The sequence below is a fragment of the Phodopus roborovskii genome, unplaced genomic scaffold (assembly GCF_943737965.1).
Source record: "Phodopus roborovskii unplaced genomic scaffold, PHOROB, whole genome shotgun sequence".
In the NCBI taxonomy this organism is placed as follows: domain Eukaryota; kingdom Metazoa; phylum Chordata; class Mammalia; order Rodentia; family Cricetidae; genus Phodopus; species Phodopus roborovskii.
Window position 1 is genome coordinate 21,244,438 of NW_026126541.1, and position 25,987 is coordinate 21,270,424.

Consider the following 25,987-nt stretch of genomic DNA (forward strand, 5'->3'; position numbering starts at 1 on the left):
GCATGCTAGGAACAAGTGAGAACACTGTTGTCCATATGTGTAAGAGAAGGTGGTAAAGTCACCAACAGTCCTTTTCAAACATCGCTCAAGACTAAGGAGTAACAATTCTACGTAGCTGGAAGTTTGGGTAGTTTATATCGCAAATGCAATCATTGACCTCATGTTTCGTGGTTTTGATATTTTAATTCTCTCTAGTGACCTTCCAAAATCCTCAGCAGTCCAAGCATGCCCAATAACAACAAACTATTAAGAAATAACAAATCTGGCTGCATCAGCATGCTTATCAGCCCCATGTCACCTGAACCCTCCCTCAGTGAGGCTGTGTGTGGCAGTCACCCTTGTAAAGGGCCTTCACTCCCATTCGCTGGCAGAACTCCTGAATGCCACCTTCTCCTTGGCACCTAGGCCTCAAGTGATTCTATGGTCTCAGAGGTAAATTGGTTATTTCAACATGTCTAGAGAAGTACAGACAACCGAAGTACAGACAACCAAAGGCCTACCCACATCTGTGTCCTTTGACTCAGCAACTGAGTATTAACTCCAAGGAAATAATCAGAAGGGTAGAGGAAGGTCCATGTACGAAATCCACATAACAGTGTGTTTACTAATTTCACTGGCTGTGACCTTCCTAACTATCCATTATAAGGTGACAAATGGCTAGATGATAGAGATCCCGTGGATACTTCATAAACTTGAAATTTATCTTTTCTCAGGGTGCATATCCACATATAATAAGGTGTCAGTATGTAGGTTATATAGGGAAAAGCATCAAGGTAGTGCTAGCACAAAGAGCCTATAACATTTATATTTGTACATTCTGAGATTATAGTTTGTGAGGGTAAATTGGCATTGGAGTTTCTTCAATCTCTTCCCACAGAGTCTAAGCTGGGTTTGAACACTGCTATTGTAAGTTTCACTTGGTAGCAGTGAGCTATGGTTTATCTTCACAGCTGACTGTAGTCTCCTGGAGGGATGAGAAGCACCTATAAGACCTCACCCCAGGGTACCATGGAGCCACAGGCTTGGATTTGCATCCCGAACTAGACCTCAGACAGATCTATGTGCCACTTGGAAGAAATAGTGTCACCTCTAAACTGGTATTATCGGACCTTTAATTAAGGCCTCCACAGGTGAGGCCCTCTGGTACACATTGCCTTCCAGCCTTCCAAGTCACACTGAACTCACACCCATACAATTACTTCCAGACACTAATACCCCACAGCTTTCATCTAATTTCAAGACAGTATTTTTTTTTTTAAGATGGTATATTCTTGGTTTTTTTGGGGGGGGAGGGAGGGTCTTGGGTTTTTTTTTTTTTTGTCTTGTTTTTGTTTTTTTGTTGTTATTTTTGTTTTTTTGGCTTGTTTGGTTTTTTTTTTTGTTTGTTGGTTGGTTTTTGATTTTTTGAGACAGGGTTTCTCTGTGTAGCTTTGGAGCCTTTCCTGAAACTCACTCTGTAGACCAGGTTGGCCTCGAATTCACAAAAAGAGATCCACCTGCCTCTGCCTCCCAAGTGCTGGAATTAAAGTCATGTGCCATCACCACCCAGCCAAAGCGATATATTCTTAGAGGTTGAAAAAAAGTCACTTCACAAACAAGTATTCATTGTTCCAGACACGGGATATTATTTGAAGATTTTCACAATTAGTGTAGTACTGGCATGGACCAATCAGAAAGGGAGTCTTTACACATCACGATAGGCTATTTAACATTCTAGAGCAGCCAGCCATAGCAGTAGGTGCAGACTGGTTATCAGCCTTCATTCTGGGGACTCTGGCTACCATGTCTCCACAATGCCCTGCTGAAAGAACACTTGCCAAGCAGACAAAGGGATGCTGATAGGAGAGTCTCTTCCTTGCCATGCCTACGGCATCACTTAGCATCCCCCTTTTGGCTGAAAGTTGGCAGAGCTCTGCTAGGATGAAGTGATTCATGGGGAGTCCAGGGCAAGGCCTTCTTGCCCTGCCTCAGAAAAAGCTTCGTCTTGTCACAAGATAATGGTCTCTCAATTGAGGTTGTTAGTGGCCTGGTGACCTATAAATGATAGCCAAAAGCTGGAACTAATCCCAGTCCAGTCTGATTGTGGCTTCACTGTGAATTAAATAGCATTCAGTCCTAACTCACTGTAGCAAGTGCTGCCATTAACACTAGAGCCTTCATTAGGAAAATGAATCTCAGTCAGTGCGGGAGAACTGAAGATTCTGATGGGCTAACACTCGATTTGCTTTTCTTCTGCACTTTTTAAGTTTGGAAAATAAAATATGTCACCTTCAGACCTTCCTGTTGGTTAAAGGGCTATTTAAAAGTTGGGCAAAGTTCTTAAACCCACAATGGGGCAGGAAGGGACCGGTCTGCCTGGCTTTCCAGTTGCTGGCCATGTGACAGCCCTACTCCCCTATGATTCCTACCCCGGCTCTAAAGGTAGTTTGTCCAAGGACTGGAGTTGTCTCATTTGTCCATGGAGCCAATGATTGCACTAATGTTGGACAGTGAGAATCCCTCCTAGGAACTTCCTTTTTGGTCCAGAAGGTATGAGCCTCCCACTCTGTGGAGAAACAACCTGATTGCAAAGCTTTAAACCCTCTACATCATAAGCATTCCGTGCTGAAGAGCTTCTTTGGCTGGCTGATTCACGGTGCACTCTGGACCATAGTCACGCAGCTTCTGTGGGCAGATGGGAATTCCATTCAAGGGATGCTTTGTAAAGTCTGCAGTGTGGAATGAGTTCATAATGAGTGAACGTTGTAAAGAGATTAAGTGCCCACCATCTTTGCAGCTGAGCCTTGTGTTTGTTCAGAGTTGAATGAGAAATCCCTAATCTTCCTTCAGTTAAACACGGTGAGGTCCCAAGTAAGATGAAAGGGAGGCCACTTTCCCCCTGGATATACATCCGTGAAGTGAAATGCCAGAGTTCACGAAGTTCAAGAAAAACACAAGACAGACATGTAGCTGGGACTAACTTTGAGGCTTAGAGAGTATGGGGATATAATGGGAAATGCAGGTCCATGTATGCTGGGCGCTCTCCTGACTACAGTACAAATTTCCAAGAGATGCTTTACCCTAGGTTTTAATGATCTGAGTAAACTGAATAAGGTGTGTGTGTGTGTGTGTGTTCACATGTGCATGTGAGCATGCATGCACACATGTCCCCAAGATAATGCACATATATAACTTTTGCATTTGACCTCAGCCAAAAGTCCAAGAAACAATGAAAAATAATCATAATTTTAGAACAGCTACCTTCTAGCATACTGAATGCTTCTCAGGGCAACCTGATTTTGCCAAAATTCATCTCAACTCCTCACAAGGGCTCTTTCAGCCTTTGATTAGTATTAATGTACCACTTCCATGTATTTTCACAAAGTCCTAGAGCCAAAACTATAATCCTCTCCCCTCATATTTCAGTGAAGTCCTGCCTGGGTAATTACCAGGAGGAGGACCAGGGATATCCAGCTGGATCCAGATGCGGCACGGCAGCCTCACAGCCGAGGTTTCACCTGGGTCAACGGGATAAACAAAATAAATGATGGAATCCTGTCTTAGAGCAGCGAGAGCAGGGGGCCAGGGGATTCCAGACGTCTGCGAGCCTGAGCTCAGCACGGCTTGGTCACAACATAACCCCAAGAGTTGGGGCATCTCCCCCAGGGAACCCAAGTTCCCTCACTGGGAAAGTGAACCCAGAGTTCAATGATCTTGTCTGTCCCCACATCTGTTCAGGTTCCTGCTTCTCTGTGGCTCGGTTTCATTATATGTAAGATAGGGACAATAAGCTTCATAGATTGTGAAGACAGAATAATTTAACATATGGAGGTGTTTGGGACAGAGTAAGCCTGCCTCTGCCTCCCGAGTGATAGTATCAAAGGCGTGTACCACCAACACCTGGCTTCAAAGCCACAGGGAAATGGTCTGAGTGTCATGTCTAGCCAGGAAACAAAGGCCCTTCCACAGAGGTAACTGATACGAAAGGCACCTCCCCATGCAGAGAAAGGGACAGACAGAAGTATGCTGTCCAGTGGAGCAGGGACTTCACATAACTTGCAGATACTGCCACATACATTGCCCATAGCAAAGCCAGACAGGAAGAAATGTCCATCTGTCCTCCACCCAAACCAAGCCCAAGAACACATTTGCCCAGGCTAGCTCTTTGCCAGCAGAAAAGCGAGGGTAGAGATGGCCTGAGCACACACAGGCAAGGAAGGAGGCAGAGGGGCTGCAGAGCCTAGGTACTCCACTCAAAACGATACGTGGTATCATTTGTTTCTCCATCTCACTCTGAGGAAATCTCAGAGAAGTTTTCCAGGAGCCCTCAAATTCCATATCAATTCCCTTGTGAAACTAAGATCCAGGCCTGAACAATTTGGGGCCAAAGCTACTCTGATCTGCTAACACCACTTTGAGATAGATTATAGTTTGACCAGATCAAACAAAGGGACCAAAAAAAAAAAAAAAAATATCTAAAGATGAAATCAAGTTACTTAACGACTGTCCTGCTTTGGTTTCTGGGACGGAGATAAACACTATGACCAAAACCAACCAGAGGAGGAAAGGGATTGTTTGGGTTCTAGGTCACAGCCCATCATCAAGGGAAGCCATGACAGGAGTTCAAGGCAGAACCCTGGCTGCAGGAGCTGAAGAATAGGCGTGGTGGCTCGGCTTGCTGGCAGCACAACTCCCCTGGACAACTACCTCACAAAGCACTATGGTTTCAAGTTTCCTGTAATTTGCATGCAGTCCTTTCCTGTGTCCTCTTCACACCGGTCTCTCGCAGTGGAGCCAATGGCCTCCACCTAACAGTCTCACGGGGCTCTTTGCTCAGTTTCCACACCTGGCACCCAGTGGCTGAGGGAGTGAGTAGTATAAGGGCCTGGTGTGGGCACGGTAGGTCCTGCAGGGAAATTCTGGAAGATGTGTTGTAGCAGGGGAAACTAAGCCTTTCTATACCACATCGTGGAAGGCTAAACACATTTCCTGTGAATTTTATCCTTTTCAATTATCACTTTTTAAGATTTCTAAATGGGGCCAGAGAGATGACTCCGAAGTTGAGACTATTTGCTGCTCTTACAGAGGAGCAGAGTTCTATTCCCAGCACCCATTTTGGGTGGCATACAACCACTCATTCTCCAGCTCCAGGAAATCCGATGGCCTCGGTGGATACTCACATTCAGGTACACACCCACAGAGATGCACACACACACACACACACACACACAATTTAAAGTAAAAGAAATCTTTTTTAAAAGTAATGTAATTAAATTCATTGCAGAAACTTTAAAAAACATACTAAAAAAAGAAAAATTGTTTAAGAAAAAGTTAAGATATTATAATGTTATCATAAATTCTCACATTAATATTTCTCAGTACTTACTTCTATTCTGTTTCAAAAGATAAAATTGGAGTCCTAACCCCAGGACTTCTTTGGATTCGCCTTTTTTTTTTTTTTTAATATTTATGCCCTTTTTTGTTTTTGTTTTTGTTTTTTGAGACAAGGTTTCTCTGTGTAATAGTCCTGACTATTCTGGAACTTGCTTTGTAGAACTGGTTGGCCTCAAACTCACTAAGATCTGCCAGCCTCTGCCTCCCAAGTGCTGGGATTAAAGGCATGTGTCACAAACACCCAGCCTTGGATTTGCCTTCTTAATACCTTAGTTTTATATTTTGTTTTTCTTCCCCCTCTTAAAATTCTAATTCATAAGCATTTTTCTACAGCATGGGAAATAGCCCATTATACTTGCACAGGAAAAAAAAGAAAAAAACAGCAATAATCCTTTATATTGATCAGCACTAGGCTAACTAACTTTGTCTTTGCTATTTAAAATCCTTCTTTAAACACCCATGGCCAGCAATCGCTGCTTACACTTGGGGGCTTTAGATCTCTTAAATTATTAATATCATAAGAGCAGAGATGACGCTTGCTTTAGTTCACCCAAATTTATATCTGAGACAGAGCAGCCATTGCTGAATGGTTGAATGATTTTTTTCTCATTTATTCTTTAAGACACCAAATCCCCAGAAGGAAAATGCCTAAGCTGAAGGGCAGGAGCATATGGAAACCCTAAGGACATGCTGCCAATTGCTTCCTGGACACATAGGAGCCATTTGTACACACAGCTCCCAGCAGAGTCTGAGAGCCTCCAACCAGGCCCGGGGCCCTTTCCTTGGCCTCCTCCATCCCTGTGTGTCCCTCCACAAGTCCTGGTTGCAGGACTCAAGAGATCTTAGAAAGCAGAGAAATGAGCAGGTCTTCTCAAAGGGTCTCCTGTGGGGTCCATAATTTCCCAGGAGAAGCAAAGACATCCTTTAATGTCTTTGGAAAAGACGCATATACTTGGGCTTTTTTTTTTTTTTTTTTTCACTTAAAAAATGTGATTCATCAAGCATCCCCACATACACAAACACAGAAGATGGCAGTATACTTGGAAAGCATGAAAGCGGCTCTAGCCACTATACTAAGACCTACACACCTGCCTTTGGCCTCACCAATTACTAAAGTAACAAATCTTAAGATTTTGCTTAAATGTTAAAACCAAGTATGTGTTATTTTATTTTAGCATCTCTTTTAAAGGAGGGGGGGGCTTTCACTTAGTTCACACAGAAGAAGCAGGGGGCAGAATCAATAGTGAAATAGAATGTCACAAGACGAAGGAAAGAGAGAAAAGTGCGTGTCCATAAAGGTGAATGTAAATGTTCAGATTTAGACTTCAAAGTGACTTAAACCATCTAGGAAAACAAGTGGGCAGAAAATGCAGCTGTTTTCACTTGATTTATAAACTGTTGAGATCCTCGGGGAATTAAAGACACCGAACCACACAGAACACCAGCCCCGTGGTAGAGTGGCTCCTGCCTATAAGAGCGGCACCAGGGGCCCAGAGGCCGAGGCCAGCCGACACCAACAAGTGTCATCTGCTTCAGAAGAGAACACTGCCACAAGCTACCATTTATTTTTTGCTATTTGAAAGGGGGAGGGGGCTGGAGAGATGACTCAGTGGTTAAGAGCACTGGCTGCTCATTCAGTGGACCTGGATTTGATTCCCAGCACCCACATGGCAGCTCAGAACTGTCAGTAACTCCAGCTCCAGGGGATCAAACACCCTCACACAGACATATATACAGGCAAAACACTAATGCACATAAAAATAAATTAAAATTGTTTTAAAAGAGCCTGGCGTTGGTGGCGTACACCTTTAATCCCAGCACTCAGGAGGCAGAGGCGAGCGGATCTCTGTGAGTTCAAGGCCAGCCTGGTCTACAAAGCAAGTTTCAGGACAGGCTCCAAAGTAATACAGAAAAACCCTGTCTCGAAAAACCAAAGGAAAGAAAGAAAGGAAGGAAGGAAGGAAGGAAGGAAGGAAGAGGAAGGAAGGGAGGAAGGAAGAAAGAGGAAGGAAGGAAGGAAAGAAGGAAGGAAGAAAGAAAGAGGAAGGAAGGAAGGAAAGAAGGAAGGAAGGAAGGAAAGAAGGAAGGAAGAGGAAGGAAGGAAGGAAAGAAGGAAGGAAGGAAAGAAGGAAGGAAGAGGAAGGAAGGAAGGAAGGGTCATGGAATGAACTCCCCCATGGGTAAAGCACTTGCCACTCAAACATGAGTGAGATCACCAGCATCTACATAAAAGCTAGACTTGGTCACATGCACGTGAGCTAAGCTCTAGGGGTGGGAATGGGAACCGTGACGAATCCCAGAGCAGTCTAGCTACAAAAGCAAACTTTAGGTTTAGTGAGAGAAAGAGACAAAAGGAGATATCTGATGTATAACTCTGGCGTCCATTTGTGGGCACACAGGCCAGTACACTCCCCTACCCACCCACCTGCACCCCCACGCTCCTCCTCCACCCACACCCCCCCACACACACTAAAGATAAAATCGTTTTCTCAAAATTTCAATATAGTTCCTACATTTGCTGAGTTCACAATCAAGGTAGGCTGGTATGTTTATTACTGGTGACAGTACAGAAGGGCTTCTTATTGACAATAATAGTTATTATAATTATTACTAGGAGCATTTAACAAAAAACAAAACATAATCCCAACAAATAATCCTTCAAAGGGCTTTTTGGCGTTTTGTTTTGTTTTTGTTGATCCGGTTGGCGTATGTACCTATGATGCAGAGCCAACCTCTTAATTCTTCCTGAGGCATTGTTCATTCCCACCAGGCCTTTTCGGGGTGAGGAGGGTGCTGAAGAGAACAAAGCCTCACACGTCAGGAAGGTAAAGCCTCAAGGTCAAATTGCTGATGACCGCAGAAGTCTCTGTGACCTCTGTGATCTGGGGGTGGCCTCGGAGGGGACCCAGCCTCCTCTATCCCTAGGCTGGCTTCACTTAAGGCAGCATCCTGGTTTTCTCACCACAGACTTGGTCCTGGGCCCACCGTCACCGCAGACTTGGTACCCTGCCCATCAGTTTCTGCTGCTCACAAGCCTGGTGCTGCCATTCAGCATGAGGATGCTAAATGGCTAATAAGTTCTCAGCAATATCCTGGTATCAACACAAGGATGCTGGTGCCTGGGACAGAGGGAAAGCAGGTTGGGTCTCTCTATAGTACCTGGTGGGGCAGAGTTTGCAGGATATTTGTTCCTGCTAGGCATGTCAGAGGCACTGAACAGAGTGGGTTTTTGGTTTTGGCTTTTTTGTTTTGTTTTGTTGTTGTTCAAGCCAAGTCCAAGCTCTCAGGGCATTGGAAGGGTCTCCCTAACCCTGAGGATCTATCTTGGCTTCACTGTTAAGACTTGCTCTGCCCTTAGCGCTTCAATTTCCTCCCTCCGACCCCTCTAGCTTCCCTCCCTTACCCCCTCCCCACTTCGCCTCTTTAAGCTTTCTGTCTCTCCGTTGTCTGTGGCCCTACCCACTATTTCTGGTTCTCAGAGCTGTGCTGCCTACCCCAGTAGGACAGGGACAGAGGTGCTGTCCCAGAAGCACCTGGTCTGATGAACGAGCCTGTCTTCTGTTCCAGAATGAAGTAGAAAGGACAACTGGCTGAGTTGAGTTACTGTGTGTGGCATTGTCTCTATACAAAAGGATGACATATGAGTATTTTGGGAACGGTGTCTCCAAATGCCTTAACACACAATAACACAGACCCACAAAGTATGTGCCTGCAGGTCTAAAGCTTTCTGTCAGCCTTTTATTAATGTGGTTTTTTTTAAATTCCATCTCATAGGCTTTTAAAAAGTTAACTTTTGATTTCATCTAGTACAAATATTAAAAAAACAAAACTATCCAAAAGTCTTCATGAAACACAGCAGCTACACTTGGGTAGTTCAGCTCAAACTGCAGACTGTGGCATGTGTGAGGCTTGGGCCTCCATGCTCAGGGTGCTGCTCTCCCCTGTCACTCCCAGACACAGAAGATGACTTCTCACATGTCAAGAGTTCCAAACAGAGCGCAGGTATGGATTTAATAATGGTTACAGCTCAGGCTGGAGAGATGGTCCAGGGGTTAAGCACATGCATTGCTCTTGCAAAGGACCTGAGTTCGAGTCCCAGCCTCCACATCACCTGACTCCTGTGATTCTAGCTCCAGGAGTATGCAACACCCCTGTGGGCACCTTCACTCATGTGCACAGATATATGTGCACACGGGGATATATATATATATATATATATATATATATATATATATACATATATACATATATATACATATATACATATATACATATATATATATATGTGTGTGTGTATATATATATATATATATATATAATGGTTCCAGCTCATCTGAGCAGTTCTAAGGAGAGTGATTCATGTAAAATTAGGTTGTAAGTAACTAATGCAATTGCTAAACACCCTGCTAAAAATATATATATCAATCATCAATTAGGATATATTTCAGGACTAGTGGTGGTAGCACACACCTTTAACCCAACACTTGCAAGAGCAGGGGCAGCCAAATCTCTTTGACCAGCATAGTCTACATATCGATTTCTAGGCCAGCCAGAGCTATATAGTAAGACCCTGTCTCAAAACAAAACAAAGAATAGACTCTAAGAACATACAGCATACCTCCTCTCCTGTGGGTTTGCGTCCTCCAGCAACACAAATGCACTCACTGGGCATGCCCAATACCCCAATTTAACAAATGTTTGCATTCTCCTAATATAACACAGAGCCTTACACATAGTTAGTACTCAGAGGTCAAGGACATAGCCCAGTTGTAGGATGTGTGATTGGCAAGTGTGAAGTCCAAGGTTCACACAGCCCAGCAAAACATGAATGAATGATTCAGTTTTTAAAATCTGTACTCAGTAGCTTTGACCAGTTCTCAGATCCCTGACAATTGGGGAAGCAAACTCTGAGACACAATCTGATCACGGGTACCAATGCACTGTCACACCAGGCCTTGACAGAGAAAGAAGGGAAAGAAGCAGTTAAGAAAGTGAGCAGTAAGTGGCCAAGAGTTAGGTCAAAGCAGATAGGTTGGAGGCAGATCTTGGTCGTATTAAACTGTCTAAAAGTCAATGAATATGATATTATTAATTTTATATCATAATAATAATTATTATTATCTCCACAGAAGAACCGAAGTAAGCTAAGAGTGACTCTGGAAATCTGGCCTAATGCTTTGCAAAGGAAAATATTCCGTTGTAGAACGGGCCAAAGATTCTTGGGAAGAAACAGAAGTGCATTTTAAATAGTGTCCACGAGATGGCAGCAGGTTCTCAGTTGGCACACAAGGCATTCCACTCAGTCTGCATTCCCCGGAACCCCACCCAAGACAGGCATCTCTGGGGCATATTTTAAGTGGAAGGTGACCAGCACCACCGCATCTAAAGGATGCCCTTTCTTCTGGAATGCTCTGGAAGTTTTCCACTAGACAGACAAAAATGCTCCAGCCTTGAGAAAAACTGGAAATCACCCATTCATTCACTTACTCCACTCACTCGTGGAGGTACTGAGACCCTGCTGAATCCCGTGCCTCCAGCAAAGCGGTGAAGCAGAGATCTGTTTCCCATGACCTCACAGTCAGTTTACACACAGTCTACCAAATCAGAAGGGTCTTCCCTCAACTAATCGTTTCTGTTCTGCGGACTGCTGCAAAGCACCATGGGACAGAATGCTCACAAGGACTCGCTTAGCTGTCGAGAACAGCAGGGAATTCAAAGTGAGAGAGCCCGAGGAGCTAAATCTGCAGCTTTGTCGTCTGTCCGTGTGTGTCCCCCTCCCTCTCCCCCGTGAAAATGACTTAAGTTCTTTTTTCTACAGCCTGCTCGAAGTTAAAAATCTGGGCCAGCTAATGGAAGCTGCCACCTGGAATGTCTGGGGCAGTAGTGCAAGGTTACATTCCAGGCTCCTAGCAAAAATGCCAGCAATTTGCCTTTTGTCAACTGCAAATTAAAGTAATTTCCATGCAGAAGGGTTCTCCTGCTGGCGGTGAGCACCCAAAACTCTGGGGAGTTAGCAGCATGCCTTGGCCTGCCCCCACCCCCCAGGGCCACCACACCTGAGGTTGGATGCACCTTGAGGCTGCAATGAAAGGGTGGCTGTCTTGCCTCTTTGGGCTCTGAAGTGCCAAACCAGATGGGCATTAGTGGGGCTCAGAGGAGGGAAGTTCAGAGCCCATCTTCTTAGTCTCTTGCCAGCCTTGTAGCACTTTGTAGAACGTAGGGCAGAATGGCACTCGGTTCTGTAGTTTCTGTCACACCTGGCACTATGCTCAGGATTCAGGGATAGAAGTGATGCTGGTGTGAACACATCACCCAATCCTCTGTGGTGAACCAGGCACTATTGTCATCACAGATGGGGCATCTTTGGAGCACGTCCCCATTTGTAAGTGAAAAGAGTAGAGTTTGAACCCTCATTTGTCAATCTCCTGGCTTCCTCAACCCCACGAAGTCAGCTAGCTGCAGGGGTGGAAAGTGAGACTTGGCTTCACCCAAACTTAACTCTGAGCTTAAAGGCTGGGGATCTACATGGGCTTTGCCCTTCCCTTGCACCAAAGGGGGAAGCCAGCCCCCAGTGTCCAGATGAACTGCAGATGGGTGCTCAATGTCTCTTCACATGCAAATGGCATGCTTGCCTGGTTAATCATGTCACTAAACACACATGCACAGAGAGAGAGATACACACACACACACACACAGAGAGAGAGAGAGAAACAAAAACACACAGACACACACACACACACACACACACACACACACCGTCCTGCATCCTGACTGATGAGGACCTCTCAGAGTTTGGAATCTAGAACCTCCTCAATCCTACACTTGTTCCTGCCCGTGGCTTCGGTCAGAGCCCTACACTCCATGACCAGCACTGGGATTCTATCATTTGTCCTAACCCGTGACCTTCCTGAGTCAACTTTTCCTGCTCTATCATCTGGTCAAATGACCCAAGGTCTCTTTCAGCTGAGACAGCTCTCAGCGCTACAATTTATGAGCCATGTGCGGTGCACCGGGGTGGGTGGTGGCTGGGTTCAGGTTTTCACAATCAGTGCCTTTTCCGATCTTCACGCGCACACCGCGAGGGCTTAGTAGATCAGGAAAACAAGACTTAGAGATAAGAATCCAGTGACTTCTCCAGGGTCACACAAACTGAAAGCCATCAGCAGAAACCAAATGGACTGACCCTTTTGACCCTTTCAGGGTTAATGAACAAAATATCCCAAACTGAGTAGCTTATAAACAGCAGCAATGCATTTCTCACAGTTCTGGGAGCTGCCAAAGTCAGGCAGATTGTCTCTCTGGTGAGAGTTCGTTGATAGAGTGTTTGAGCAAAGCTCCTCAAGTCCCAAAGGACTCTGCTTTGTCCTGTCCCAGTCCCAGTATGTCAACTAAAGGGGTAGGAGAAAGATTCCATTGGTGTTCTCAAAGAAGGAAGAAAAACAGGAGGGGCTGGTGGTCCCAGGCCTGTCTTTGGGTTACCATCATGAGACTTAGATTTAAATAGAACAGTCCTGGCGAGGACCAAAGAACTTGGGTCATTAAGCAGCCCTGGCTAAAGTGTCTGGTGGGTCACTGGCATTTCTGCTTCCGCAGAGTGGTGGGAAGCAGTTCTGGCTGCATGAGATCCTCATTGTTCCGGGGCAATGATTAGCCCTGCTCCAAAGGCCAGCCTTACCATCACAGATAACCATTGGGGCAGTGTGTTCTGCAAGCCTCTGGTGTTCCTGGAATCTAAGGTGATTGCAGGGTTAGGACTTGGACTGGAGACCTTCAGGCACCTTCTGGAGGTCTGGAAGAGGACATTGTAAGATGCCTCAGCCATTCTTATCTGTGTGCTTTCAACGTGGAGGGGGGCTAGGATAGGTTAGGTGTCACTGTTTCTAAATAGCTGCCCTGGGAGTGGCTAACATGCCCTTGTACAGAGGTTAAGCAGGTGACCCAGGCTAGAGAGGGCAGGCGTGAAAGGGAGGTACAAGCTAGGCCCTACTTCATCTGTTTTCAGTTACCTTGTGGGCCCAGGTGAGCAGTCAGAGCTCTTCAGCAAACAGGGCTTCTGAGTAAGCAGTTTCCGGGTTCAAAGGCTGTGTATTTGGGCTGTATTTTTACCCTGTGGGAAGGTGTGAGACCTCTTCCACAGAGCACTAAGTCATTCATGAGGGGAAGAGCCCCTTCCTAAAGCCTTACTTCCAGATACCCTGTACCAGTGGTGAGGTTTCATCATGTAGATCTGGGGGGACATAAACATTTAGTGTTCCTCACCTCCTCTAAAGGGAAAGACAGGGTTTCTCTGTGGCTTTGGAGGCTGTCCTGGAACTCGCTCTGTAGACCAGGCTGGCCTCAAACTCACAGAGATCCGCCTGCCTCTGCCCACCTAGTTCTGAGGTTAAAGGCATGTGCAACCACACTGGACTAATTATTTCTCTCTAACTTCAGGTGTCCTACTACCTTTCACGGCCTCCCATTCATCTTTTCCTCTTTCTCAGAGACAGTTTGTCCTGACCTCTTCTCTAAGCTGCCAGTCCTCCAGGAAAAACTTGCCCTTTCTCAGTCCCCACCTGTCCTCCGACCCTTCAAACTCCTAAGGCCACTTCCCAGAGCCCGAAAATCTGCTCAAGCTCCAGGCTCTACTGAAGTGGACTCAGTGGTGTCCTCAACCAGAGCTATTTCAAAACTTTGTTTAGATTTGGTTTGGTTTTCTTTTTTCTTGTTTGTTTGTTTGTTTGGACACAGGGTTTCTTGTATAGCCCTGACCATTCTGGAACTAGCCCTGTAGACCAGGCTAGCCTTGAACTCAGAGATTCACCTGCTGAGATTAAAGGTATGTGTCACCACACCCAGCTTGTTTGGCTTTCTTTTGAAATAAGGTCTCACTATGTAGCCCAGGCTAGCCTTTAATCCCCTTCATAGCCTCACAGCTCCAGCAACCCTGCTGCCTTAGCCTGCTGAGTTCTGGAGTTACCGGTGTGCATACCATACCCAGTTAGGAACACCATCTTCCTGTCTGTCTTCACAGGACCATCACTCCTCAGTCACCGACTCTTAGTGTCTGGCTCTAATGACCTTCTCTCAGTTCTTCTTCCTGTGACCTAAATGAGGAGAAAGAAATGACATCCAGAGAGACCAAGGAGAATGTGAAAACCACCTGAAAACCACCGGGCCTGGCAGGGTTTCCCCTTCCGTCTTGTCTGTTACTTAAGGTAGAATCCTTGACCGTTCTTTTCCTCCTTCTCCCTCCTTTCCCTTCCTTCCCCCCTCTCCACCTCAGACAAGGTCTTCCTACTATAGCCCCTGACAGCTTAGAATTCACCTCTTGCCTTCCCCTGAGAGCTAAGTTACCCCACCTACTGCTACGCCCAGCAGATCATATACACTTTCTCCAATCACATTTCAATATGGCTGTCCATTCCTCATCAAATTCAAGCAAAAAGTTTTCCTAATCACAGGGTCTCCATATCTGAAGCCTCTTGTGTCTTCTGAGTTTTGCCTGGTCATCTGGTTTTGGTCTCCTGTTGACCTGTCTTATGAATGAATGCTAGCCCTAATGGTGGTGGATGGAGCAGCCATAGTGCGGTTGCTGTGAACTCTGAAAATATCGTGCACAGCTCCACTATTGTTGGCCTTATTTCTCCCCTGTCCTGAATCTCTCCTGATCTACATGCCTCTTTAGTGCAGAGACCCTTATGTCCTCTAGAAAGCCTAAGAGCTTTCTGTGCACACAGTAGGTATGAAATACGTACCCTGGACTGCTTTGTAGCCTTGGGCCATTTCCTGTAGTTTAATTTCAATAAACCACAAATGTTATTTTCCACCCTGGACTTGGCTGCCTAACGGTTTCAAATCCTTTGAAAAGGAAAATGACTCCCTTATTTTTTACTTAGTTGCTGCAGAGTGAGAGGCCTTTGATGTTTCGAAAGCCTTTCAAGAAGGCCTCCTTAGAAATAGGAGCTTGGCTTTTGCCACGGGGAAGTGAACTTGAACCCCAAAGGTTGTGCTGGGACCCCAGAGTCCCAGGCAGGCGCTCCCTTCGTGGACTCCAAGCCTGACCCCCACTCAGAGCTCAGAGAAAATGCTATTTGCAAGCTCTTCAGCCTTCTCAAAGCTGTCATTTTGGTCAGCCCCACCGGGCATTTTGACAAATGCCTTTGCTAATTACTTAATTATTTTGGCCTGTACAAGTGTGGGAGCTGTTTGCTTAAAGAAAAGAAGGCTTAGCTAGTCCATTCTTATCCGCGCAAGGCCTGAGAGTAGCCATCCTCAATCCTATTAAAGTGTTTGGGTAGCCAAGCACCCCCACCAGTCAAATTAACTCAAATGCATTATGATGCAAGTCCCCAAAGCCAGCTTAGGCCAGCCCTTGCTTTCTTTTGCCTTTGGTCTGTTTCTTCTGGTTCAGGGTTCTTTTGCATGGGAAAGAATTCAGTGCTTATCTGCTGGCTTTCAATTAGAGAAACAATTAGGCTAAATGGTAACTGTGTCTTTGCTGGAATTAGCCGGGAGTGCAAGCCTGTCACCCAGCCATCAGCACGGTGGGGTGCGATGGTGGGCAGCGGGAAAGCCTGGAAGAGATTCCGCACCGGGTGGGAGGTTGACCTGGTGACCTGGCCAGCTGGCCAGACTGAGGGTCTTAATTTCTCTGAGAAATTCTCTCTCTCTCTAGGCATCGTCTTCTCCTAATGCCTACTAACAGCACAGCGCCTCATTGAATCCAGTCTGTCTTCTCCCTGAACAAAACACCCCCAAGTCTCTTTTATTGGCATCTTTACATGGGGGGGGGCACGTCAAAACAACCCTCCAAACAAACTGCACTTGGAGATACGAGTGATGCTAAGATGTCTACCCTGATAAACAGCCCATGGGCCCATCCTTAGGTAGGCTTGGTACCTGGCCCTGGATAGATGCCAGAAAAGCTGCTGATCATCCTGCTGGGGTCTCCCGGAGGGAGAGTTTGGGCACAGTCCCTGGGAGTGACTCACAGAGGGCTCCAATTAAGGTTGACCTAGGTATTTGTTTGCACAGCTGGAACCAGAGACACAGAACTGACCCAGGGCCTTTCTCATGAAAATGCAAGGAAGGCAAAGCTCTCCCTAAAAAATCTCAACATGAGGATCACCTCAGAGCACCTAGGGGGCTGAAATTCATCTGTCAGGAATAAGCTCTCTCCTCTCTCTCTCTCTCTCTCTCTCTCTCTCTCTCTCTCTCTCTCTCTCTCTCTGTGTGTGTGTGTGTGTGTGTGTGTGTTTAAAATTGTGTGTATGTGTGCATGCACCCACATGAGTGCAGGTGTCCATGGAGGTCAGACAAGCAGTTGTGAGCCACCTGACTGGGAAGATGAGAACTGAGCTCTGGTCTGCTAAGAAAGCATCACCAGCTAACGTCTAAGCTATCTCTCCAGCCCAGATCCTTTCCTCACAGACAGGAGACTGGGGCCTGGAGAAGGTGAACTGCGGCTTAAAGTCAGCCCAGTCAGAAAATGAGAGACTGGACAAACACACCACACCACACCACACACACACACACACACACACACACACACACACACACACACCACCCCCACTCAGACAGAACCCTTACCTGCTGTACAAGAGGCCCCAGCAGCCATCTCCATCACCACACAACAGACATGGACGTCAAACACCAGAATTCTGTATTTCATTTGTTGAGGAAGCTGAAAAGAGAAAAGGCCTCAGGGATTACCTCTGGGACTCCTGAGTGTGCAGGGACTGGGGGGTGGCAGTGAGGCTGGGAGACACTTTAAAACTCCAATGGCCTGTCAAAAGAAAAAAGGCTCATACTCCACACACTTCCCATTAAATATGGAGAGAACCAAGCCCTTGATGACATGATGTTAAACTCATCTGAAGAAAGTCCGAAGATAAGTAGGAAAGAGTCATCCTAATAAATCTCCAAATACGATCTACAGCCAGAAGTCTAGAAGCTCATAGCATCGGGATGCACTGTGGAGACAAGGTTGAGAGTTCCAAGCCTGCATAAGTCACACAGCAAGACCCTGCCTGGAAAGAGGGGCCGGGGAAAAAGATAAGAGGGAGGTGCATTAAAATAGAGGGACCGAGGGGCATTAAAACACATCAAGAAATTGGGAAGATATTTAGTGAGAAATCACGTGTGGCCCATCGATGAACCATAGGAAACACAGTGAAATCACACTTGTACTCCAGTCTTCAACCTCAGATAAATTTCAGGTGGATCAAACGTTTCAATCTTAAAAATGAAAGCAAAAATGTCCCAGTGAAAACATGTGGAACTGATCACTTAAGTGTAAAGAAGATTTTTCTACATTGATCACAAGAAAACAAACCCCAAAGAAACGATTATTTTATTTTATTAATAGTCTCACTATGGAGCCCAGGCTGGCCTGGAACTCAATCAAAATTGTCTTGCCTCAGCCACCATTGCTCAGCAAGTTGGTAGATATGACTAAACAAAGCAAAACAAAAAGGTGCAATGCCTATATGGTAATAATGTATGCAATTAGCAAAATGATATAAGTAAAACTGGGGAACTTGTTTATAATCTGTGGCTCAGCTGAAGGCTGCAGAGGAAAGGGTTTCCTGGGTTACAAAGAACTCACCCCAATCAGTAAGATCTCTGTGCACAGCTCAACAGAAGAATAGCAAAATAAGTGTGTGGACAGGCTGTTCACACAACAGAAGAGCCAGGGGCGCAGGGCAGAATTTACAATGGTACCACTCCAGCCCATTAGGCAATCTGTCCTGTGATTGATTTTTTTTTTTTTTTTTTTTTTGTGGATTGTTCATTGGCATTTGCTTAGTATGTTCATTGTTGGTTTTACTCTCCCTGAACCAGCTCTTCAGTACAAAGAGTTCCAGGCACATCCTGAGACAGGTAAGCCTGCCTAGAAACCCAAAGCTAGTGGCCAGATGCACAGCATGGAGTTTTCTGGGCCCTGAGCAGGAAGACCCTAGCTGTCCACCCACATCTGAGAAAGGAGGGAGGCCACACCATATTATATGTGTCCTATCCTGTCAATGCCCTAGGGCCCTTGACACCATAGACACTGGTGATTTTCACACTTTGCATGGGTTGGGCTACCTAGAGCCCAAACAACCCAGGGTGGTGGTGCCCAGAAACCTCCTCCCAAAAGGTCCCTTGTAATCTCGCAGAAATGATTCAATGCTCCTCCATCCCATCAACACTGTGTCTGCAGGTTTCTCTGATAGAGCATGTTAAAGATTGCAGACAGGGTGGGGTCTGCCACAGGGGACTGGCTGATTGTGGATCTGTCCGAAGCCCAAAACACCAAACCAAAGGCATATTTTACCCTGTAAGAATCAGCGATAGTGACGATTACAGTGTGTGTGTGTGTGTTTGTGTGTGTGTGTACACGTACATGTGTATTGTCACTTTCACTGTTTTCCCTTTGCAGATCAACCACTGGCTCACGATGACAACACCAGCGTTTGAAGTTCTGTTGAAAAACTTAACCAAAGTCCAGGGTTGGACCCTCCCCTAGTGCCTGATGGACTGGAGGGCAGATGGCAGCTATTATGGCAGAATTTCAGTTTCCAGACAAGAATCTCAGTTCTCCTTATTAGATCATCCTACTCTCTCTCTCTCTCTGTCTCTCTCTCTCTCTCTCTACACACACACACACACACACACACACACACACACACGTCAAAAATAAAGATTTAAGATCTTCAAGTTTTATTGAGTGTACAGGCAAAAACTCATTTTAACCCAATGATGAATAATAATAAAAGTTGCAAACTGAAGTTCTCAAGGGAAAAATAAAAACCCAAGACCCTATATCTGTATTAAAAATTGTACAAGGTTGACCAATTAAAACTTCGTGATTGTCGAAAGTTAGAATGTTGCAGGCTGGAAAGCACCTTATGAAAGAACAAAACAGCAAGATACGTTCAATACATGCACATTCACAGCGGGAGAGGGGAGCCCCAGTATGGGCTGTAAAAGGGTAGTTGACCCTCATTGTAGAACCTTTACAGCACGCATGCAGCACGCACGATGTAATTGTCACTATAGCTGAGTCTTTCAGTGAAAAATATGTCTTTGGTTTGGTGTTTTGGGTCTCGAACAGATCTACAATCAGCCAGTTCCCCATGGCAGACTCCATCCTGTCTTTCACTTTAGAACCTTCCGAGGTTTTTTTTTTTTTTTTTTTAAACACGTATTGCCCATTCCAGAAGTTAATTAATAGAAAGCTGGGCATGATATAGAAAGTATGCATCTATAATCCTAGCATTAGAGAAGCTGAGGCAGGAGGATTTACATGAGTTTGGGGCTAGTATTGGGCTAGATAAGTTAAAAAAATAAAAAAGAAAGAACAACCCACCCCTTCGGTTTTTGAAAGAGGGTTCCCCTTTGAAGTCTAGATTGCCCTCAAAATCACAGCAATCCTCCTGCCTCATCCTTCCAAGCACCGGTGTTACAGGCAGGAGCATCACATATGGGAAAAGGGAGATTTTAAAAATTATTATTAATACAGTAACTGGGTTCTCTTGGCTCGTGGAGCACCCTTCCTCCCTGGGCCCCCTAGATGAGCATCTGCACATAGGCTATCCTAGGCCCCGACGCCACGCTTGTCCCAGATTACAGGCAGGCAGGCTATCTCTGGAATGAACTTCACTTTCAGAAACGATGGGAGTTTGGAAAGCAACATTCTGGGGATGCCCTGCTCCCCAGTTGCTCCTACACCAGGCTTGGAAGTAGAATGTCCGGGACAGGGGGGTGGGAAGGTGGGGGAAGAGGACCCCCCCCCCTTCTTTATCAGACTTCCATTGCCTGCTTTTGCTTTCGAGGGAGACAAAGCCTCGCATTCCGCAATTAGCAGCCGGGCTTTCAAATGCAAATTCTGGAGGAGTTTAACCTCCCCAGAAGTGTTTCCACTTAGGTGTTAATTACGACCACCTCCTTCCTGGGAAGGACTCCCGACAGGAACAAAACACGGTGAGACGCTAGGCCAGAGGTGAGAGTCCTGGTAGCCGTGAGGGCGTGTCCCAACCCTCCCCCCCTCCGTAACCCCCTGCTCTCAACTGGGTTTGAGCTGCGATTGTGGCTCCCTCCCTCCACGAAGAAGTCTCCAGGCAAAGAAAGTTGGGTGAGAGAGGCACAGGAGGGCTAAAACTAGTTCTCAGCTCCCCTAGCTCCCCCAGCCCCCTCAACGCCTCTTCCCCCTCAGACTGTCTTCTGCCACTCAAAGTATGAACACACCTGAAGGGTGTGCAAGCCTCTGGAGAAAAGATCCAAAGGGCAGGAGATAGAATGATTCAGTCATAGGGATCTTGTCCCTAGTGGCCTCGGAGGACAATGGCTGAAGCCTCCAGGAGTGAGGCATGAGGACTTAATTCAGCCCTTGACTTTAACTAGTGCAATGAGTGATGCTTGAAGATGAGATGGGTAGGGGCATCTTAAACTACACCAGAGTCACTAGCGTTTAACTCTCTTCTCTTCTCTTTCTTCCTTTCTTTGTTTTGTTTTTGTTTGTTTGTTTTTTCGAGACAGGGTTTCTCTGTATTGCTCTGTAGACCAGGCTGGCCTCAAACTCACAGAGACCCACCTGCCTTTGCCTCCGGAGTGCTGGGATCAAAGGCGTGCTTGAACCACCAACACCCGGAGCTGGCTCTTTTCCTACAGTAATGAGATGATGCTATCTGCCCTGTGTGACACTCAGAGATAACTCTGTGTATGTCTTTCTATAGGGATGTATTTGGCAGTAGCTTAAATGTTCTGTGAAAAAAAAAATCAATTATTTTTTATGGATCCCAAAAGCAATGACTATCTTAGACTCTAAGAGAAACAACTGTAGGAAAACCTATAGAAATATAAAGAAAAGAGAATCCCAAAGCATCCACAGTCCTATCACTTTGCTCTGTTTGGTCTGTGGACCATGAGTGATAAGAGGAAGGGAGCACTCACCAGCAACTTGGTGCTAAGGCGGTTGTCTTCCCCAGACCTGAACCTTGCTGCCATGAATGGATGGGAAGGCACTTGTCCCTGAGACCACAGGCAAGATGTGTTCTGCTTTCTCCCAAGGTTGGCAACAGCAAGTCACTGTCTTTGCTAGTCTGCTAAGACCTTTGAAGATCTTCCCCAGCAATGGATGAAGAAGTCTTCGACAGCTTGAATCTGGGTGCGCCTCCCCGCTCTTGGCTCATAGCATCTCCCCAGCCTGAAGCACTCTCCCATTCCCTCATGTAATCCAAGGTCACCATGTGCTGTGGTTGGGATATGGCTGTCCCCTCCAAAATTCATGTGCATAGTGCTCTTGAGAGGTGATGGAACCTTGAGGGATGTTTGAGCCAAGAAAGGCCTGTAGCCAAATTAATGCCCTCTTACAGAGGTAAGCAGATCATTACAAGGAAGAGTCATTACTACAAGAAAGGCTTAAAAAAGAAAACAACCATGGTTACCTGGTTTTGTTTTCACACACACACCTATTTGACTATCATTCTGTCATGAATTGAAGCAGTATGAAACCCTCACCCGAAGCCATCAGTGCCAGGATTTTGAAATTCGCATCCTCCAGAACCACAAGCCAAGATAATTGAACATGGCTAAGCTCATCTGGTCTCAGAAGCCCAGCCCGGTAAGTTAGTTGGTTAGTTAATTCGGAGACTATACACTTCAAAGGTTATCTTCTCTCAGGCTTTCTCAGCAGGCTTACCTTGTCCTCTAACTAGTTCTTGCCAATCAACCATTTACCAAATAAGTTGCAATTTACAGCCAATCACGTAAATGTGTGTGTGTATGTGTGTGTTCATTCATTCATTATAGCTGTTCACTAAATCTTTCCCAAAGGCCAGGGCCGGATACAGCCATTCATTTCCAGGAACCATCTTGCCTCCTTAGAAAACTTTGTGAGCCTGAATTCCCAGCTTCCATTTTAAGAGTCTAAAGCTAGCAAATGGTTGTGGTAGTTTGCCCTTATAATCCGTATCCGGGAGGCAAGAGGATCGTGAGTTTGAGCCAGGCTGGGCTAGCCTCAGCTTGGTTGTGCTTCCCTTCCTTCTCACAGAGCTGCAGTCTCGCCAGGCCTAATGTGCCTTTCTGCTGGAGCCTTACCTCTCACCTTCTTTGGTGAGACTAGACCTTCCAATGCACCCACACGTCTGTGTTCTGTTTGTGGAAGTTCTGTTTGTTTCTGTTTTCCTTGCATCTGCTACTTTTTTTTCTCATTCATTAGTTCTTTCCAAGTTAGTAATTTCCACAGTAAAGAAGAATTTTATAATCCATCTCTGCTAATTTCACAACCAGAGGTAGATGCAGGCTGCTTATGCTATTTGTTCACACACACACACACACACACACACACAAGTTAAACATGGGCCTGTGCTAAGCAACTACACCATTGAACTCTAGCCCAACTTATTATGTTACGTCCCTTAATTTTAAGTTCCAGTGCATTTTTTTTTTTTTTTTTTTTTTGTTCTGGTCCCAATCTTAAATCATAGAAAATGCTTTCAAAAGACTCATGGAAACAAAATGCTCGGGTCATTCTTAAATCTCAGCCATTCGTTATGACATTGAAGCAGTCACGTCCACTGACTGCTTTTAACCTCATCTCTGTGCAGCTGACTTTAGGTCCTCACTCCTCCATCTTTAGCCATAATTCACCTGCTGCCCTCAGGCTTACATGACAGTTGTATGTAATGTCTATAATGCTGTCAAATCCACAACAGCTGCCATTCTCCCTATAGCCAACCTGTTACCAAACAGAAGCCTGCTCACTGAGGGCATGTCTTGCCCAAAGTCAGAGGAGTCAAGAGTAGAGACAAGGATGATAATCACATGACCCCCTCTTCTGCTTCTCTCATTTGGTGGTGACTCCCCAGTGCTCCCCAGTGCTCCCCAGTGATCCCAGTCCATTGAATCCCCAAATCAGAGCCCTGCTGGGCACTGGCAGGGAAAACAGGCTGTGATGGAAGGAGCCACCCTGCCTTGAACAGTTCAAATGGTTGGAGAATCAGTGCTCAACTCTTTGGAAATGAAACCAGGGTTTCCCAGCCCGGGAAGCCAGAAACTCCTGTGGTTTCTCTTGTGTCCCCCAAATGAGAAGAGGACAATCACCCAGGAAAGATGGGAGGAAGGGGGAGGGGCAGACCTCATTAACAGGAGCTTGGGCCTATTGGGTTCAGACCTATTGGGGCTAAAAGCCTCTAGAGAAATGTCACACCTACTTGTAGAACTCTTTACAGCAGGAAGTTAGAGAGACAGACCACTGAAGTGAGGTCCTAGAAAATACTGGCAATAGTCAGAAAATTGACATCTTGGGACCCCACCCCCCAGGAGATCCCAGGTAGGAGACAGTAAGCACCTTTTCAAAGATGCTCCATCCCCTTTGTCAGACTCCTGCCTGCTAGAGGAGATCAGGCATTTGCGTTTTCAGTGGAGAATTCTAATATGGATATGTTTAAGAAAGATCACCATCACAACTATGAGAACCTGCGGACCCCCATGAAAGAGTGACCCCAAAGGTGACAGGTCTGGTTCACATAGCCATTCTCCCATGCCGGACAAAGACTGGCAGGGTAACCTTTGGAAACTTGTTTAATTTCTTTGAGCCTCGGTTTCTTAATTAAGTAAAGACAGAACAAATGCTGTGTTGTATGTTGTAGGATGGTGTTAAAAGAATGAAAAGACCCCCAGAGCCCTTTAAATGTAAGGCACACAGCTAGCAATGCTGTCCTGCATTTGCCAAACAGAGTAACTGAGGCCCAGTGCAGTATCTTAATGAAGCACTATGTAGACTTTGGTTATTTTCCCAAGGATTCGGTGTCTTCATCTTTAGAAGGCCTATGTTATAATACAGACCATCAATATTTTCTCTGACAACCTTAGAGCCAAGTTTCAAGGCTTCCATGGGAAAGCAAATCTGCAGAGTGGCCAGGGCAAGACCCAGGAACCAGCCACATCGGCATTTCTTCCGGAAAATATGGGGTAATTACATGAAGTGGGAAAAATAAAAGGTGTGTGGTAGGGTAAGGAGAAGTTCAGCTTAGACGGCACTACAGGGCCAGGAACAATTTTAGACTAGGTATAGTGGTGCACACCTGTAACCATCTGGGCTACAGGAGTCCCTGTCTCCAAAATAAGTTATTTATTTGTTCATTTGCCATTTTAGTGTTTTAGGCTATGGATCTATAAAACCATCTCCCAAATGGCACGGAATATCTGGGAGTGGCGGTACACATCCTCGATCCCAGTTATTAAGAATGTTGAGGATCACAAGTTAGAGGGTAGCCCAGGCAATTTGGCAAGGCTCTGTCTCAAAATAAAGCTCAAGGAGATGAAGGTGTAGCTCAGTGGTAGAGTGCTTGCCTAGCATGTGTGAAGCCCTGGGTTCATTCTCTAGGGCGGTGCCAGACATAAGCAGTCTTGATTCAGTCATTTAAGCATCAAGAGGCTGTCAACTGGTGGGTGGATCTCTATATTCCAGTTAACTTTTAGTATCAGCAGGTCCACTGCCCGCCCACAGCATCATGAGCTGTCAAGTCATGGAGAGTATCCCACAGGTGGGTTGATCTTAGCATGCCCCAGGAAGAAGCCTTTCCTAACCTCGGTACCTAGTCTATGTATACTGTGCACTCCTTAGAACTCTTTATGGAAAACAGAAGAGGGCGGGACTCTGCAAGGGTGCCCCACATCAGCAGGTTGGACCAGGAAGCTCTGAGACTCCCCTAAAGCATCCCTGAGCTCCTATTAGGTGGTCTTGATTCTGGGGCTTATGGAATCTGTGCCAAAGGTTATTTCAACTGAGAAACAAGAAGATGATGGCTCTTTATTGAACACCAAAACCCTGAGGGCCGGGCAGGTAATACAGAGGAACAAAGGCGCCTGGGTGTAGCTGACAGTAAATAGAGCAGTGCCTGTCCATTCCAGATGCCACCCACGACTTGTTAGCTGTCATACAATAATTATGCCTGGTACTCACCAACCCTTTACCTTTTCATGAGAGCTTGAAATTCAAACTGTGAAATGCCCTCACTTTTTTTTTTTTTTTTAAGGGGGTCGTGTTAGAGACAGGGTTTCTCTGTGGCTTTGGAGCCTGTCCTGGAGCTTGCTCTGTAGGCCAGGCTGGTCTCGAACTCACAGAGATCCGTTTGCCTCTGCTTCCTGAAATGCCCTGACTTTTTACCTACTGACCATCCACATCTCTGGACACTGTAGAACTCTAATGAAACGCACCTGCAGGCCTCCTATCTAAATGCCCCCATGACTGTCATTTGACTGAGAGTTTGCTTTGTGTGGGGCAGAGCTGGCAGGAGCTCTGTGTGCTACACTCAGTCTTACAGCAACCTTGGAGGAGACTCCATTGATTTGTTTACTTTTTTAAGAGATGAAGGAAGGGCTCTTCATGTAGACCAGGCTGGTCCAGACCTCCTGGACTCAGGAAAACTTGAGCCTCTCCACACCACTGTGTGAGGGACGACACACCACTGTGCCCAGTCAGGTGAGACTATCAATGACATTTTACAAAACAGAAAAACACACTCAGATTATGAAGTTAGATATGCTGGTTAATGTTCTACATGTCAATAACAGTGACCTTAGGGCTGGAGAGGTGACTCAGCGGCTAAAGGCTAGGCTCACAACCAACACATCAAAAGTGACC